General features: G+C 43.1%; 1 protein-coding gene across 2 annotated transcripts in view; it reads right to left on the bottom strand.

Moving 5' to 3' along the window:
* Positions 1-19,622, bottom strand: part of dennd2b.L (DENN domain containing 2B L homeolog) — a 71,938-nt gene that overhangs the window by 50,806 nt on the left and 1,510 nt on the right. Inside the window, exon 2 of one of the 2 annotated variants that reach the window (XM_041589691.1) lies at positions 7,893-7,969. The gene's annotated coding sequence lies outside the window, so the exon portion shown is untranslated. Of the gene's footprint in view, positions 1-6,075; positions 6,606-7,892; positions 7,970-19,622 lie in introns of those variants that run through there. The other variant, XM_041589690.1, reaches the window with a different exon arrangement.

Here is a 19,622-nt window from a genome sequence, read left to right on the forward strand (position 1 = left end):
GGACATGGGGCCCTACTCACTAAACATTGCATTTTTGGGTGCACAAAGCCTCTGATCCCCTCTCCCATAGACAGCAGCTTTAATCAATAAGGGGGTCCTATGATGCCTGTCATCAGCATAGGAAGGGGTTCTTTACTGTAAGGACAGTCAGGTTATGGGATTCCCTACCAAGAGAGGGGGAATGAGTGATTCATTGGTGGGGAGGAAAGAAAATCTCACCATCAGTATAGGAAGGGGTTCTTTACTGTAAGGACAGTCTGGTTATGGGATTCCCTACCAAGAGAGGGGAATGAGTGATTCATTGGTGGGGAGGAAAGAAAATCTCACCATCAGTATAGGAAGGGGTTCTTTACTGTAAGGACAGTCTGGTTATGGGATTCCCTACCAAGAGAGGGGAATGAGTGATTCATTGGTGGGGAGGAAAGGAGATGTCACCATCAGCATAGGAAGGGGTTCTTTACTGTAAGGACAGTCAGGTTATGGGATTCCCTACCAACAGAGGGGGAATGAGTGATTCATTGGTGGGGAGGAAAGGAGATCTCACCATCAGCATAGGAAGGGGGTTCTTTACTGTAAGGGCAGTCAGGTTATGGGATTCCCTACCAAGAGAGGGGGAATGAGTTGGTGGGGAGGAAAGGAGATTTCACCATCAGCACAGAACAGGTTTCCCCAAGCCTTGACATTAGAACAGGGATTGGGGCACTATACTCCCTGTGGAATATCAGGAATACAGAATTGGAAAACTCCAGTGAATGGAAGTGAACGAGTTGATGAAGTCCAGTCATTATCACAAGTCAGTAACTATATTATAAATACAGAACTGCCCCGGGCCCTCGGGTCTCTCCCTTGGGGTCTGTTTTATTGTTGTTAATTGATTGGCATCATTTTTATGTCACCCCAACACCATGTTCCTGATCTGAATTAAAGCCATTGACTCAAGTCCCCTGGAGAAAAGGGGCCCCGTCCTGTAACAGAACCCAAGTAACTGCCCAGGGGCGCGGAGTTGTTATGGAAACGCTGCAGATGGAGACGGTCTCAACGCTCCGGTGTTTCCATTCCCTCTATAAATAAACCCTGGACAATACGCAGAGGCCTCTATATGTGACAACGTAGTTAACCCTTTAACCTGCACAGACAAACAACAAAAACAACATTCCCTATTGAGTAAGGGACGTACAGAACTACCAAAGGCAGAAATCAATATGTGAGCAATGTCCCTTTAAATGCAACCTGTATGGCAGCTCCTACTTTGCACATCATTTGAACTCAGCATTTCTTGCAGCTCTCTCCCATTGGTTCCCTGACCTGAGAGATGAAGGTGAAACACATTTGGGGTTATTTTTGGGGAGGGGAGGCAGATTTCAACAGTTATTCCGAAAAATCCCAAATTCCCCAAACACCGGCGTATGACATCATAGACTGCCCGCTATAGCCGAGGGCCATGACGTCTCCCCCCAAAAGGTAGATGATTCCGAAAGCAAAATGAAGTTGCCTGAAAGTGAAAGTAAAGGGTAAGTCACTCTGCGTCTCTGGTCCATTTCCAAATCTCACATTTCAGCCCCATCGGCACTGGTTTCACACTCGCTGGGGCTCCTTCAGGCAGAAAATCCCATTGGGGAAATCCGAAATTCTATATCCCAAAATTATGATTTGAAGAATAAATAAAAGTAGTATTTGAAGCTGCCAATGTGGGGATGGGGTTAAAGGAGTTGTTCCCCTTTAAATTAACAGTTAGTATCATATAGAGAGTTATATGCTGAGACAATTTGGTTGCTAGGATCCAAATTCCCCTAGCAAAATACATTTGTAGCCTTACAGAGCATTTGTTTTATAGATGGGGTCAGTGACCCCCATTTGAAAAAAGTTGCTTAAAATTAGCCATCCTATAACAAACTAAAAGTTAACTTTTAGGTGACCCCTTTAATGACACATTATATATATTTTTCCTTATCAGACTTTTCAGCCAATCAGCCGCAAGCACTAATCGAGGGAAGTCAGGCTCGTTATGGACTCCGTTCAAAAATGTTAATCAATTAGGGGAGGGGAGGAGGCTGCACCTGGCCAGAACCTTCTCCTGCTTCCAAGATAAATCAATTATTTTCCTATCTCCCTGCCAAGGTCGGCCAGTCCCTGAGTGCCAGTGAAAGAGCTGCCACTTAGCAAATAGACCAATAATGCAGCTGCTTAAAGGCGCAGTGTCCGCTTGGCAGCGAATCTCCGGCCACTTCACTGCCGACTGTACTGGGAAATCTGCTTCATGTTCCCAAGGCCACAGAAGCAACATGTTTGTATTTCCAGCCCACAAACTGACAGCTGATAAGGAATGGGCTGCAAAACTGTCAGTTCAGACCTCATTGTTGTCTGAATCACTGCCCCTCTCTGTGCCTCCCCTCCCTGTGTGGATCTGTTCTGTAGAACTGAACCTCACCACACAATAAGCTATACCCTCATACTGTACTGTCTAAGGGAATCAATATGGCACCTCCTCCTCCCATATGTATAAATACAAATATACAGAGAAGGAATGTTCTGGGCACACAATAAGCTATACCCTCATACTGTACTGTCTAAGGGAATCAATATGGCACCTCCTCCTCCCATATGTATAAATACAAATATACAGAGAAGGAATGTTCTGGGCACACAATAAGCTATACCCTCATACTGTACTGTCTAAGGGAATCAATATGGCACCTCCCTCCTCCCTTATGTATAAATACAAATATACAGAGAAGGAATGTTCTGGGCACACAATAAGCTATACCCTCATACTGTATTGTCTAAGGGAATCAATATGGCACCTCCTCCTCCCATATGTATAAATACAAATATACAGAGAAGGAATGTTCTGGGCACACAATAAGCTATACTCTCATACTGTAGTGTCTAAGGGAATCAATATGGCACCTCCTCCTCCCATATGTATAAATACAAATATACAGAGAAGGAATGTTCTGGGCACACAATAAGCTATACCCTCATACTGTACTGTCTAAGGGAATCAATATGGCACCTCCCTCCTCCCATATGTATAAATACAAATATACAGAGAAGGAATGTTCTGGGCACACAATAAGCTATACCCTCATACTGTACTGTCTAAGGGAATCAATATGGCACCTCCTCCTCCCATATGTATAAATACAAATATACAGAGAAGGAATGTTCTGGGTACACAATAAGCTATACCCTCATACTGTACTGTCTAAGGGAATCAATATGGCACCTCCCTCCTCCCTTATGTATAAATACAAATATACAGAGAAGGAATGTTCTGGGCACACAATAAGCTATACCCTCATACTGTATTGTCTAAGGGAATCAATATGGCACCTCCTCCTCCCATATGTATAAATACAAATATACAGAGAAGGAATGTTCTGGGCACACAATAAGCTATACTCTCATACTGTAGTGTCTAAGGGAATCAATATGGCACCTCCTCCTCCCATATGTATAAATACAAATATACAGAGAAGGAATGTTCTGGGCACACAATAAGCTATACCCTCATACTGTACTGTCTAAGGGAATCAATATGGCACCTCCCTCCTCCCATATGTATAAATACAAATATACAGAGAAGGAATGTTCTGGGCACACAATAAGCTATACCCTCATACTGTACTGTCTAAGGGAATCAATATGGCACCTCCTCCTCCCATATGTATAAATACAAATATACAGAGAAGGAATGTTCTGGGTACACAATAAGCTATACCCTCATACTGTACTGTCTAAGGGAATCAATATGGCACCTCCTCCCATATGTATAAATACAAATATACAGAGAAGGAATGTTCTGGGCACACAATAAGCTATACCCTCATACTGTACTGTCTATGGGAATAGATATGGCACCTCCTCCTCTCATATGTATAAATACAAATATACAGAGAAGGAATGTTCTGGGCACACAATAAGCTATACCCTCATACTGTACTGTCTAAGGGAATCAATATGGCACCTCCTCCTCCCATATGTATAAATACAAATTTACAGAGAAGGAATGTTCTGGGCACACAATAAGCTATACCCTCATACTGTACTGTCTAAGGGAATCAATATGGCACCTCCTCCTCCCATATGTATAAATACAAATATACAGAGAAGGAATGTTCTGGGCACACAATAAGCTATACCCTCATACTGTACTGTCTAAGGGAATCAATATGGCACCTCCTCCTCCCATATGTATAAATACAAATATACAGAGAAGGAATGTTCTGGGCACACAATAAGCTATACCCTCATACTGTACTGTCTAAGGGAATCAATATGGCACCTCCTCCTCCCATATGTATAAATACAAATATACAGAGAAGGAATGTTCTGGGCACACAATAAGCTATACCCTCATACTGTACTGTCTAAGGGAATCAATATGGCACCTCCTCCCATATGTTTAAATACAAATATACAGAGAAGGAATGTTCTGGGCACACAATAAGCTATACCCTCATACTGTACTGTCTAAGGGAATCAATATGGCACCTCCTCCTCCCATATGTATAAATACAAATTTACAGAGAAGGAATGTTCTGGGCACACAGAGAGCAGGTACAGAGTGTTCTGCAGAGGTGGAACATGACAGATTTAAAGTGACAGTATATAACACGTGTTACTGTTGCCCCACAATACAAAGTCCTATTTCAATGCTATTTGCTGCACTGTCACCATGCAAGGTTGGGGGCAGTTGTTTTTTTTTTTTGGGGGGGGGTTGAGGTCATCCTTCTGCTTCACCCTCCCTCCCCCCATACACACACACAAAGGCAGAGCAACCCTCACAATCCCCCCCAGTGACACTTTATGGCCTCTAACAAAAGATCTTAAAGCAAAGGCCGGAGCAGTCAAAGCCTGAGCCGTATAATAATCATCAGTTGTCTTTGCTGCACTCAATAGGCCACTTTTTAGGTATAAAGAGGAGAAATGTCCAACCTGCCGTCCTCCAGGGTCAACTGGGAATTTCTGACAGCTGGGGGGCCACGCACTGAGAATTTAGTACCTTTGATAACTAAGTTCCCCTTTAAAACCTCTCGTGTATTTGCCCAGACTGTCTCCCTGTTGTGTTTTTCTCCTTCCTGACGGAATTCTCCCAGGGAGCAGGAAAGATCAGAGAGGCCCGTGCCAGCCAATCACAGAGCAGCTTCATTGTCCCAACAACACAAAAGACACTCTGTTTAGAAACCACAGGAACTTGTAATCTGTCCGTCCGTCCCCAAACCAGAATAGACTGACAGACATAAAAAAAACTGCTGCTTCTGGTTCTCGAAATTCTCTTCCCCAAAAGGTCCAGGACCCCAGTCTTAACTATTTCCCATGTCCGCTCAGGGGTTTGTTTGTTTATATTCCCAGTTAAAGGCTCAGCCATTGACTTTTCACATCAATACAAGAGATTTTTGTCAATTTCTTTCTTTTTTTATCATTTGTCCGAAGAGAAGAAACTTTATAACCTGTGATCATCCTAACCAGCCCCCAAAAGCTCCTGGCACTGAAACGGTTACACCGGGACCCTCATCTACTTGGATCCCTTTCAAGAGGCACAAAAAAAAGAAAATCATTAACTCTTAAAAATACAGAAAAAAAAAAACAAACCAGGAAGTGAACTGTCAAAAGAGTGGAAGGAATTTCATGTCTCGCCCCTCAGCTCCATTTGTGCCCCTGGCCGGGGGGAATTGATTAAATACAGGTTAATAGATGAGGAAGGATTGGAGATTTTCATTCCCACACGTGTGTGCAGGAGTCACAACTGACAGTGCAGCAGATCTATCCCCACAACAAAGGAAGCGAATGTGAGAATCTAAATGTCACATTGTATCAATCAGAGGTGACAGTTGGTGCCACCAAATTAAATGAACCCAAGAGTCAAGCAGGAGCCCCGAACTTTCAATGAAACCCACTTCAGGGATTGGGCTGCACTGTGGGAGTTTAGGGGTTAGTAGCCCAGCTTGGGGACACCAGTAGCAGCAAACAAAAGGCTCATCTACATTTAGTCCCCTTACTGCCCCCATGATGACATTAGCCCAGTATTTAACCCCTTATGTCACACACACACCCCTCTCTCCAGCTCATTACCTCTCCAGGGCAGCTGCACCCCCGGTTCTCCATCCTGAAGTTTGTATTTCGCAGACAAATCTACGTCCTATGGGCAAATTCCCAGGAAAAGAATCGGCATGAAGATCCCAGTGCCCAACATGTGCCCCGTCCAGTCGCTCTCTGTCCTTCCTAAGGGCTGGGGAGCCCAGGGTGGGTTGTCATGGTGACCGACCCCCTTATCTCCAGTCTGGGGATTATTTGTAGCCTCTCTGTTATTCTCTGTCACTCACACTCAGTCTCACACTCACTGCAGAGAGGAATCCATAGAGTTGTTGTTGCTGCTGCTGCTGTTGGAGCCTTTTCATCAGAAAGAGACTTTTTTTTTTTCTTTTCTCTCTCTCACATTCCTATTCCGCTCCCTCCCAGCCAATCCGCTTGCACTGCTGCCACTCACTGTCGCTCCATTGTACTGCTGCTGCCGACTCACACTCTGCCTTTCCCTCTGATCCTCTGTAACCGGCTCTCAGCAACTTTCCCATATACATTCCTTACAACTTCAGGTTATTTATGGAAATGGCTGTTTATATCCTCTGCACTGCTGGTTCTAACTCCTGACATAAGGGGATTAACTTTCTGTTCAGTTTGGAATTTCAGCTTTTATCTGGTTGCTGGGGTTCAATCCTCCCTAGCAACCAGGCAGCTGAATCAATGAGAGACTGGAAGGTGAATGGGAGAAGGAATAAAAAGTAACAATAACATTAAGGTTGTAGCCTCACACAATAGTGTTTTAGCTGCTGGGGTCAGTGACCCCTACAAACAGAGATCATCTAAATGTGAACTACCCTTTCAATGATTTACTTTTCCTGTTGTGTCTTTCCCCAACCTGGCACTTGGCATTGGGGTCACTGACAGCTTGTGTGTGTGTGTGAGTATGTGTGTGTATGTGTGTGTGTGTGTGTGTGAGTGAGTGTGTGTGTATGTGAGTATGTGTGTGTGTGTGTGTGTATGTGTGAGTGTGTGAGTGAGTGTATGGGTGTGTAAGTGTGTGAGTGTGTGAGTGAGTGTGTGAGTGAGTGTATGGGTGTGTAAGATGAATCTGGGACAGATACTACTGAGAGGCCACGGCTTTAACCCCATAAGCAGCAAGTCCCCCAGTCATGTTGATGTTTCATGTAATAATCAGGCTGGAGGGCGGTTGCTGGAGGGCCGTGCACATTGCTTGATCCAAGTACAGAATTCTATTGCCGGCGCACATAACATATATATATATATATATATATATATATATATATATACAGTATATAACAAATCAGCCACACCTAAAGGGACAGCTTTCCCCCCCCAAATTAACAGCCCCCCAATTCCTGCTCTGTGCGCCTCCTTTCTTTAATGTTTAGGACAGGAAGTAGGGGGTGCGAGCAGAATATTTTCCCCCTAATACATTCAGGACCCAATCTCTCTCCAATAAATGTACCCCAATATCACACAAGCCTATCCCACACACACACAAATTCCTCTGACTGTGCCTTTAAAAGAGAAATCGGAATTTCCAGGGACCATTTCTATTTCTCTCTTTCAATGGAAAACACAGCAATGTCTGCCCAGCAACCAAACAAATATAAAGCCTGCCGCTGGGTTTTGTTATTTATTTTATTATATATCATTTCAATCAGCTCCGCCCCTATTCGTCTTTTAACTTGTCATTCAGACCAACCGCTGGGTTGCTAAGGTAAGTGAGACCCTAGCAACTAGATAACAATGTAAACAATAGTCAGAGCCTGTACATGTCCAGAGGTGCAGGGAGTTGCACATGTAAAGACAAAGGGCCACAGATTGGACTAGAAGCAGGTACTCACCTTTGGCTCAGTAAGTCCCCTCATTGGCTCCCACGTCAGTAGCAGCCGCTATTGGTTCCCTGTATCTCCTCATCCTCCTGCGCAGAACAGAGAAGATTAGGGGTTAGGCACCTGAAATATTATGGGCCCCGGGCAGAGCCCCATTACACCCATTATCACACAGGCTGGTAGTAAAACTTTATTTGGAGAGTAAATAGTGCTGAGTAATCCTGCTGCTCACGCCAATATTGACTGTAATAGGCAGAGGTCCCTGCTGAGACCTCACAGTCCATCTGCTGGTGACCCAGTAACATGTAGTAACACCACTACTATCTGTATTACATTCCCTACTCACACCTCCTGTGGCCCCAGTTGTGCTCTTCTTTCCCATGTCTCAGTTGCGACTCAGTAGAAGCTGTTTATTTGCTGTAGTCCCAGTATTATATGAGTTAAGACTACAGACAAATAAATAAGGGTTGGAAGCTCAATCATTTGCCTTTAGTCCTGGGAGTTCCAGAACTTGGAGCGCTGATCTCTTCCAACATGAATTTGCTGCTAATTTAAATCATGATTCAGACCTGGAGCCTCAATTCTCCACCCTGAGCTGAGCACTTGTACCCCAGGGGGTCAGATACAGCAAAACGTACTCCATCATGGAATGCTGCTGTCACACACCCCATAAATTCACACCCCATAACCCCCATTTTTTACATTCCTCCTTAACAGTCGACAAGCCTCTGATCTAAGGCTGCTACAAAGGATGCTGGGAGTTGTAGTTGAACAGAATTTAAAGAGCGCCACCTAGCAGGGTAATTAGGTCAGAACTAGAAGCCAAACCACTGCCCTTCCCCAGTGTGGTAGTAAATCCCCCTCCGTGTGAATGAAATGGTCCATGCCAGAGTGTAGCTGAGACTTAAAGGGGCGGTTCACCTTTAAGTTAACTTTAAGTATGTTATAGAATAGCTAATACTAAGCAACTTTTCAATTGGTCTTCATTATTTCTTTTTTTATAATTTTTAATTATTTGCCTTCTCTGTCCAGATTTCAAATGGGGGTCACTGATCCCATCTAACAAACAAACGCTCTGTAAGGCTACAAATGTATTGTTATTGCTGCTTTTTATTACTCGTCTTTCTATTCAAGCTTCTCCTATTCATATTCCAGTCTCTTATTCAAATCAATGCATGGTTGCTAGGGGAATAAGGATCCTAGAAACCAGATGGCTGAAATTGCAAACTGGAGAGGGGCTGAATAAAAAGCTAAATAACTCAAAAACCACAAATAATAAAAAATTAAAACCAATTGCAAATTGTCTCAGAATATCCCTCTCTACATCATACTAACAGTTCATTTAAAGGTGAACAACCCCGATAAAGCCTGACAGCTTCCTTGTTGCTTTATCTGATACTGAAAATGCCTTCTGTTCTGTTCAATAAATAGGGTTCAGTATCCAATGAGGGGATCCAGCAGTAGGATCTGATAAAACAGAGCCCCCAGTGGGCATAATGTTGGAATGCAATCTGTGACTTTTGCTCAGCCATGAAGATGAACCCTACCAGGGTCTTCATCAGTCTATAATTGATTGGTGTACTGTGCCTTTAAGAATTTTGAATGGGTGCGCCATCTGTGCTGTTTTAAAAAGGGTTGAGACATTTTTTCAGGAGTCAGAACCAGCAGTGCAGAGAAAATATATAGTCAGGCAGAGACTGTTGAGACATTGTTTCAGGGAGTCAGAACCAGCAGTGCAGAGAACATATAGTGTCGGACAGATACTGTTACACTTAACTATAAATCAGTGAGCATAAGGAATGAATGATTATTGGTAAGTTATAGTTTCTTTCATTACACAAAAACAGCGATTGTGGGCGTAGTTCCCCTTTAATCCTACTAAAGGCCCCGCCCTGAACTGCTCCTAAACATCGACCTGAACTGCCCTTGGGACCTCCTGCCACCTAGTGGCCACTGAGATCATCTGCGCAACAAAAAACAGTGGAAATTAGAAAATTGACCATTTTACACCATCATTATCATTTATTTATATAGCGCCGACAAGATAGAACCAGTCACTGACTGCGGAAATAGATATGTGTGTGTGTGCCTAATGCTTTCTTTGTAGTTAGATTGCAAGCTCTTTGGGCAGACACTTCCATCTCCCTATGACACATAGGGGCCCATTCACTTAGCTCGAGTGAAGGAATAGAAGAAAAAAAAGTTCGAATTTCGAATGGGCTACTTCGACCTTCGACTACGACTTTGACTTGGAATCGAACGATTCGAAGTAAAAATCGTTCGACTATTCGACCATTCGATAGTCGAAGTACTGTCTCTTTAAAAAAAAAAAACTTCGACCCTCTAGTTCGCCACCTAAAACCTACCGAAGTCAATGTTAGCCTATGGGGAAGGTCCATAGGCTTTGCTTTTTTTTTTGGTCGAAGAAAAATCGTTCGATCGATGGGTTAAAATCCTTCGAAACGAACGATTTTGATATTTCGGTCATTCGAATTGCGGTACATGCTTCGAATTCGGTATTCGAAGTCGAAAAGGATTTAACTTCGACAGTCGAATATCGAGGGTTAATTAACCCTCGATATTCGACCATAAGTAAATTTTCCCCATAATCTTTATTACTGGGCCTATATCTTTCTATTTATTACTGTGAATATTATATATACTGTATATATATATATATACAGTGTACTTTCTTTCTGGCAAAAACACAGCAGCTCTGTCTTGCTTTACGGCAGAGATTTTTTTAGATGTAATCAGGACAATACTCCGATTAAACTTTATCTAAATGGCCTACAGCACCGATGCCCTGTGATTTAATTTAGCAACGAGACAGGGAAAGATAAGTAATCTTAGCTGAGAGCAGAACAAACCAAACCACTACACTATTAATTATTAATATTAATTACTATTATTAATATACAACATGACTAAAAAAAATAACACACAATCCGCCCACCTTCCTATAAGTAACTGCCCCTCCCCTGTTTTGCCCTCATGGGGTTAAACTCCCTATATCTCAGGCTGCTCCCCTTCCGAAGTCACAATAATTCTTGGGGATAAATAATGCAGAATTGGCAAATGCTAAATAAGACATTCCCATATTGAATTCATTATAGAGCTGTTGCTGGAGGTATTTCTATAGGTCTCCTATGGATAAACTGGGGGACCCCCTATAGGGCTGACAGTCTGGGGTGCTTATGATTCTATACAGGGGGAGTCTCTGGCTGTTTATAGGCTCTGCTTTGATAAAATGAAGCAGCAGACCTGGAAGAGAAGTGATTTCTGCTACATTGTTACAAGGCAGAGAATAACTAACGGTCATTTTGGTATTTTATAGAGTGGCCTATTCTTAGCAACTTTTCAGTTGGTCTTCATTTTTTATTGGTTTTTTTTTTAGTGATTTCCCTTTAAAAACCCTCCAGTGCCGCAGCTCTAAAGGGGAACTAAAGGCATAATGTAATAAAGACGGCTGATTTGCAGATAATAAAACCCAGTCCCGTGGGCTATTATATCCCTGATCTCTTCCCAACATGTTTCCATTTCCGTTCTTCTTCTGTTTCTCCCATTCCCCTTAAATCCCAGTTCCCGTTCCCTCATAGTCACATGGTCCCAAATCCTCCCGGGAATATTTATTTGCTCAATAGATTTATCATCAGATATCCGTCCGTAATATTCAGTGGGGCTCATTGATAAACTTCGCTGGGCGCAGAATGATTCGCAATGAATATATTTGCCCTGTGTAGGGTTATATTTATCAAGATGGATAAGAGCACATTTTTTTTCACACTGCAAATGTCGATAAGAACTTTTATTCGCAAATTGCGAATATTTATGGACACGCTAACGCCACAACTTTATTGGCGGAGAAAATATTGGCAAAACAGATTCGCAAATTGCGTATTTACGTTACTGTCAACACTATTTTCATTCTCACTGTGGCCGCACTCATGGAAACACCCGTCTCAATTTGCGGAAAACGTATCCGAGCAGTTTATTATATATTATATAATATCTTAGCGTTGAGGAAAAACCATTTGCGAATTTTATAAATAACCCCCTGTATCCAACTCTCAGCGCCCCCTAGTGGGAGCAAAATGATAAACAAATAGGGAAATCTGCCCCTTTTACAACTGATGATTCTTATTTTGGGGGGAGGCTGTATATCAGCACAAGTGCAGGCGGCCCCTGTTACGTCAGGGAGTTTGGCTGAGACCCTCGGCACATTCCAGGGATTAGGGGGGTTTATAGAATTCCTGGATTGGGATTGGGATTTGCACTTAAAATGCAGCCTAAAAATTCAGCCTTTCTCCTTTTTGAAAAACAAAGTGCAATGGGGGTAAAAGGGGCAAGATTTACACCGCCATGTTTTTAGGTACCTGCCCCCCTGTTAGTGCCCCCCATCCTGCTCCAAACATGTCCCCAAACTTGTGAGTCATTCAGAAGTGGGTGCAGAGGAGCTGAGTCCTGTACATAATAAGGGGGTGCAGTTTGCACATTCCAAAGGCAAGCAGAGCTCAATAGTAACCCCTTTATTTCTATAACTATATATATATATATATGTGTGTGTGTGTGTGTATGTCACTGTTGTCCAAGAGCTGACAGCCCCCCTGTGCACAGAACAAACAGGCTTCTTTCATTATCGGGGGGGGCGGTCGGAGAGGGGGATCTCTTTCTCTCTATGACTCATGGATTCTTTTGGAAATCTCCTGGGTTCCGAGTAGAAATCCTAAAACAAAACAAAAAGCCTCACAGACAATGAAAGGGTTTGTTTCTGGGGTCCTGATGTGAGACTCTGCCCAAGACAATGTCTGATCAGGACCGGAATTTTAGTTTGGGTTTGGCCCATTGGCATTTACTCACCCCCCCCCCCCACCTGACCAGTAAGTGCATTTATTTAGGGAACCTGCTGTTACTGGACCCAGAGCAGTTAAATCTATTAATTGTACGTTGCTAATTGGGCAGGAGCCAGAACATTCCTCAGTGACACACAACACAACGCTGACTCGCTCCGACTTGTCTCAGTGCAGATCCGATCCCTCAACTCTCCTCATCCAGAACCAAATGATCCATATCAGGCCCAAGGCCAAGGGATTCTTTATATTTTGGGGCTCCTCCCTGTCACTGCTGCTCCCGACTTCAGAGCATATTATGCTGGTCACCAGCAGTGCAGTTCCCCCGGCACTATGGTTGTCACCTTTTCTGGAGAAAAATACTGACCTTCCTATATATTTATCTTTATTCCCTATTAATAACATTGGGATCACTGGCCTTCCTATATATTTATCTTTATTCCCTATTAATAACATTGGGATCACTGACCTTCCTATATATTTATCTTTATTCCCTATTAATAACATTGGGATCACTGACCTTCCTATATATTTATCTTTATTCCCTATTAATAACATTGGGATCACTGACCTTCCTATATATTTATCTTTATTCCCTATTAATAACATTGGGATCACTGACCTTCCTATATATTTATCTTTATTCCCTATTAATAACATTGGGATCACTGACCTTCCTATATATTTCTCTTTATTCCCTATTAATAACATTGGGATCACTGACCTTCCTATATATTTATCTTTATTCCCTATTAATAACATTGGGATCACTGACCTTCCTATATATTTCTCTTTATTCCCTATTAATAACATTGGGATCACTGACCTTCCTATATATTTATCTTTATTCCCTATTAATAACATTGGGATCACTGACCTTCCTATATATTTATCTTTATTCCCTATTAATAACATTGGGATCACTGACCTTCCTATATATTTATCTTTATTCCCTATTAATAACATTGGGATCACTGACCTTCCTATATATTTATCTTTATTCCCTATTAATAACATTGGGATCACTGGCCTTCCTATATATTTATCTTTATTCCCTATTAATAACATTGGGATCACTGACCTTCCTATATATTTATCTTTATTCCCTATTAATAACATTGGGATCACTGACCTTCCTATATATTTATCTTTATTCCCTATTAATAACATTGGGATCATATCACTGACCTTCCTATATATTTATCTTTATTCCCTATTAATAACATTGGGATCAACAATCAAATCTCACACATGCTCAGATTTGATTGGATGCCATGGTTGAATCTGATCTTCCAGCTCAACCCTTTAAATATGTAAAGCTCCTCAGGGGCGGTTTCAACAAGTCATCCAGGCATCCAATCAGATGACAGTCTGTGTGTCTATCAGACTCTTCCCAGCAGCTGGATGGGAAAGACTACACAGCTCCCACTAATGTAATGTATGAGCAGATTGGACAATATCCCACCAATCAGTGCCGCACAGACTGATCAATTTGATCACAGACAAGTCGGCCAATGGATATTGACCTTTACAAATTGGGAATTTGCTCATTGGTTGGAATGGCTGATGTTTTTTTCTTAATGAGCAGCAGCAGAGAATGATGGGAAACAAACATGATATGTGATTTTGGGATATGTGGGGGGGGTTGAGAGTGGGGTGAGTGTTGGGCAGTTCCACCAGGCTGAGGGGGGTGATGAATGAATTATTAGTCCCAGCAATGGTCTCTCCCCTCTATCAGTCTCACAATATTCCCCTTTGTCCCAAGGGCCCAGAGCTGCCTAATGTCACAGCCCCTCAGACAATACCCCAATTATTTGTGTGGCCGTCACTTCTGCCCCCGGGGCACTCGCAGTGTTCTCAGCCCCTGACAGAGACACCTCTGTGCTCCGACCCATTCATACGCCAGTTATTTATCCACAGCAACAAGAACTGACAGTTTGACCAGAGCTGGTGTTGAACTACAACTCCCAGAATCCCTTGTAAAATGCTAGCAATGGTCATCTCTACACTAGTAATCTGCTCTGCTGGAAACAAGAAGAGCTCCCTCTGCTGGCCAATGTCAGAATTAGCAGCAGGAGACTTGGCTGCAGAGCTCACGCTCTAACCCTGGCTGTATGAACAGCGCCCCCTCATTCAGTTGCTGCACTTCTAATACTCTTTATAATTCTAATACGATTCTCACAAATTAGTTATATAACATCTTGCTATAAATATATAGATTTTAACTGAACCCCCCCCCCCGCGCATCTCAGACCAATCTCCTCCCCCCATTGGTCCTCAGACAAAACATGTTAATTCTTTCCAACCGTCGGCACTTGGAGACCAATAAAAGACAAACAGGGGAGGCAGTTGGGGGCCCAGCACTGGCTGAAACCAATACAAATAAGGGAAAAGGGGAAATAATGCAGGAATTGCAAAAATGTCCCCAGCCAAGAATTTCCATGATACTTAAAAGTGGGAGTTTGGGATGTGCCCCTTGCTGCGACTTTATATAAACCCCCCCCTGATGTCAGGCCAGACTGTCATTATTCTACAACTGGAACCCACCTTCCTAAAGACACCCCCGAACTATACAGGGGGCTGGGCACAAGGGAGCCATTACCAGGCCGCCATTTGCTTGTGGTGTTGTTACACAGTTATATTTAGTTGAAAAAAGTTCAACCCCTCCAAACAAAACACAGTATCCATAAAAGATCTCAAGATGGACGAAATGGAGACAGTAGGACAAGATGGAGACAGTAGGGCAAAAAAGAGACAGTAGGACAAGATGGAGACAGTAGGACAAGATGGAGACAGTAGGGCAAAATGGAGACAGTAGGGCAAGATGGAGACAGTAGGACAAGATGGAGACAGTAGGGCAAAATAGAGACAGTAGGGCAAGATGGAGACAGTAGAGCAAGATGGAGACAGTAGGGCAAGATGGAGACAGTAGGGCAAGATGGAGACAGTAGGACAAGATGGAGACAGTAGGGCAAAATAGAGACAGTAGGGCAAGATGGAGACAGTAGAGCAAGATGGAGACAGTGGGACAAGATGGAGACACTAGGGCAAGATGGAGACAGTAGGGCAAGATGGAGACACTCGGGCAAGATGGAGTCAGTAGGACAAGATGGAGAGAGTAGGACAAGATGGAGACAGTAGGGCAAGATGGAGACACTAGGGCAAGATGGAGACAGTAGGGCAAGATGGAGACACTAGGGCAAGATGGAGACAGTAGGACAAGATGGAGACAATAGGACAACATGGAGACAGTAGGTCAAGATGGAGACAGTAGGGCAAGATGGAGACAGTAGGAGAAGATGGAGACAGTAGGACAAGATGGAGACAATAGGACAAGATAGAGACAGTAGGGCAAGATGGAGACAGTAGGGCAAGATGGAGACAGTAGGACAAGATGGAGACAGTAGGGCAAAATAGAGACAGTAGGGCAAGATGGAGACAGTAGGACAAGATGGAGACAGTAGAGCAAGATGGAGACAGTGGGACAAGATGGAGACACTAGGGCAAGATGGAGACAGTAGGGCAAGATGGAGACACTCGGGCAAGATGGAGTCAGTAGGACAAGATGGAGAGAGTAGGACAAGATGGAGACAGTAGGGCAAGATGGAGACACTAGGGCAAGATGGAGACAGTAGGGCAAGATGGAGACACTAGGGCAAGATGGAGACAGTAGGACAAGATGGAGACAGTAGGGCAAGATGGAGACAGTAGGAGAAGATGGAGACAGTAGGACAAGATGGAGACAATAGGACAAGATAGAGACAGTAGGGCAAGATGGAGACAGTAGGGCAAGATGGAGACAGTAGGACAAGATGGAGACAGTAGGGCAAGATGGAGACAGTAGGGCAAGATGGAGACAGTAGAGCAAGATTGAGACAGTAGGACAAGATGGAGACAGTAGGGCAAGATGGAGACAGTAGGACAAGATGGAGACAGTAGGATAAGATGGAGACAGTAGGACAAGATGGAGACAATAGGACAAGATAGAGACAGTAGGGCAAGATGGAGACAATAGGACAAGATAGAGACAGTAGGGCAAGATGGAGACAGTAGGGCAAGATGGAGACAGTAGGACAAGATGGAGACAGTAGGACAAGATGGAGACAGTAGGGCAAGATGGAGACAGTAGAGCAAGATTGAGACAGTAGGACAAGATGGAGACAGTAGGACAAGATGGAGACAGTGGGACAAGATGGAGACAGTAGGGCAAGATGGAGACAGTAGAGCAAGATGGAGACAGTAGGACAAAATGGAGACAGTAGGAAAAGATGGAAACCTTAGGGCAAGATGGAAAAAGTAAGATGGACAAGATGGAGACAGTAACATTTAATATTGGTGATTTACATTCAGGATCAGAATGGGATGAGAGGGTGGAACTGGCCATAGACGCAAAGATACCATCGTATGAAACAAAGGTTTGTAGGATTTTGGGACCGTATGTGGAGTGTCCTGAGATTTTTCGCACCATGGAGATGGATTGTTGAGTCGATGGTCTGTCTGATGTTCAATGGGCAACTGTCACTACTATTTGTCAGATGTAACTTTCCTACGTTTGCCGTCTGTCAATTAATGGCCCGAGCATCCTGGGATTTGTTCTTTTTCCCACTTATTTTAATCTGATTGGTCAGTGGTGGATCTAAACAAGATCCAATTTCTGCTAAAAGCTCATTACGGGGGCAGATGGGACAATACGACTGGTCCTGCCGGGAGATTCTACTTCACATATAAACCTGACCCGGACTTTGGCTTCCTCGGGAGCCGTTTCCGTGTTTATGGATTTGTGGTGCAGCTAAAAAGCTAAATATTGATGTTTTAGAGAAAAAAGCTTTAAAGGGATACTATCATGGGAAAAAACATTTTTTGGAAAATGAATCAGTTAATAGTGCTGCTCCAGCAGAATTCTGCACTGAAATCCATTTCTCAAAAGAGCAAAAAGATTTTTTTATATTCAATTTGAAATCTGACATGGGGCTAGACATTTTGTCAATTTCCCAGCTGCCCCTGGTCATGTGACTTGTGCTCTGATAAACTTCAATCACTCTTTACTGCTGTACTGCAAGTTGGAGTAATATCACCCCCTCCCTTCCCCCCCAGCAGCCAAACAACAGAACAACGGGAAGGTAACCAGATAGCAGCTCCCTAACACAAGATAACAGCTGCCTGGTAGATCTAAGAACAGCACTCAATAGTAAAATCCAGGTCCCACTGAGACACACTCAGTTACATTGAGAAGGAAAAACAGCAGCCTGCCAGAAAGCATTTCTCTCCTAAAGTGCAGGCACAAGTCACATGACTTGGGGCAGCTGAGAAATTGACAATATGTCTAGCCCCATGTCAGATTTCAAAATTAAATATAAAAAAATCTGTTTGCTCTTTTGAGAAATGGATTTCAGTGCAGAATTCTGCTGGAGCAGCACTATTAACTGGTTAATTTTCAAAAAAATGTTGGTTTGGGCACCTACAGCACCCAGTCACCCCACAATGGGCCTCATGATCACTCACTGGGACAGGGTGCAAACAACTTGCACAAAGCAACGTGTTTCTTTCAATTAGATTTGCAATTTACAATGTATCCAGTTCCCCCAACTTGCACTTTGGACAAGGACTGATAGTAAAGGATCACTGTCCCCAAGAGCTTGCCATCTATTCCATTTGGCCCTGCCCCCGACTGCTAACGCTCAGACCTCACACAGGCCCAATCATTTACACGAACAAGATACACCTGATATTAGTGACTAATGTGTAACTGCAACCTTGGGTTCAGACTGCATGAGCCATTAAAGGGGAAATGTGCCTATGTATGAATCTGTATGAATATGAAGCAGTAGCTATGTGTGGAGTAGGCAACCTGGGGGTTATCTTCAGGAGGGGCCCCAACCATGTTTTATTTCCAGCCCCTGCACGGGGGGGATCTCCCCACATAACAGACCAGTAAATTGTGGAAGAGACATAAGAGCGCATGGAATGCAGGACGCACAAATATGCAACTCCCTGCATGCGACTCCCTTCCCCCCTCCTCTTCCCCTGTCAGTGACCCGCGGCGCAGCATCATCACGGGAAAGAATGATGTCACATTCACACATTCGGGGGTCTCTCCAGAGGGCAGAGAGGGCAATAACAAAATCAAACACAAAATCCAGGATTATTTTCTGTATAACCGCAGACATGTTTCTATTGGTCAGTCTTAAACCGTCCCATATACAGTTTATAGTTACGCCATACCTACAAATCTGCCTCAACTAAACACACGCAGTCGCTCATGCTGATAAATGATGCTCCTGTAACTACAACTTAACTACAGGTATGGGATCCGTTATCCGGAAACCCGTTATCCAGAAAGCTCCCAATTACAAAACGGCCCTCTCCCATAGACTCCGTTGTAATCAAATGATCCACATTAAAACTGATTTCTTTTTTCCGTGTAATAATAAAACAGTCGCTTGTACTTGATCCCAACTAAGATATAATTAATCCTTATTGGAGGCAAAACCAGCCTATTGGGTTTATTTCATGTTTATATGATTTTCTAGTAGACTTAAGGTATGAAGATCCAAATTATGGAAAGATCCATTATCCGGAAAACCCCAAGTCCCAAGCATTCTGGATAACAGGTCCCATACCTATACTACTTAATGCTGAAATAAGGCATCCGTCCCTTACTTAAAACTATCTAATGTATCAGTATCAGTGCAACTCCCCAGCTGTCACTGTCACACTATTCTTAAGGATTCTCAACCAACCATAGATGGAATTAAACCTGCCAATTACTGTCAAGATCCACAATTAACTAAATAATCATCAATTAATATATATATATATATATATATATATATATATGTAAATATAAACATTACATTACTACTGCCTTTAAATTACTATTCTATATATTTAT

The sequence above is a fragment of the Xenopus laevis genome, chromosome 4L (genome assembly GCF_017654675.1).
Source record: "Xenopus laevis strain J_2021 chromosome 4L, Xenopus_laevis_v10.1, whole genome shotgun sequence".
Lineage (NCBI taxonomy): Eukaryota > Metazoa > Chordata > Amphibia > Anura > Pipidae > Xenopus > Xenopus laevis.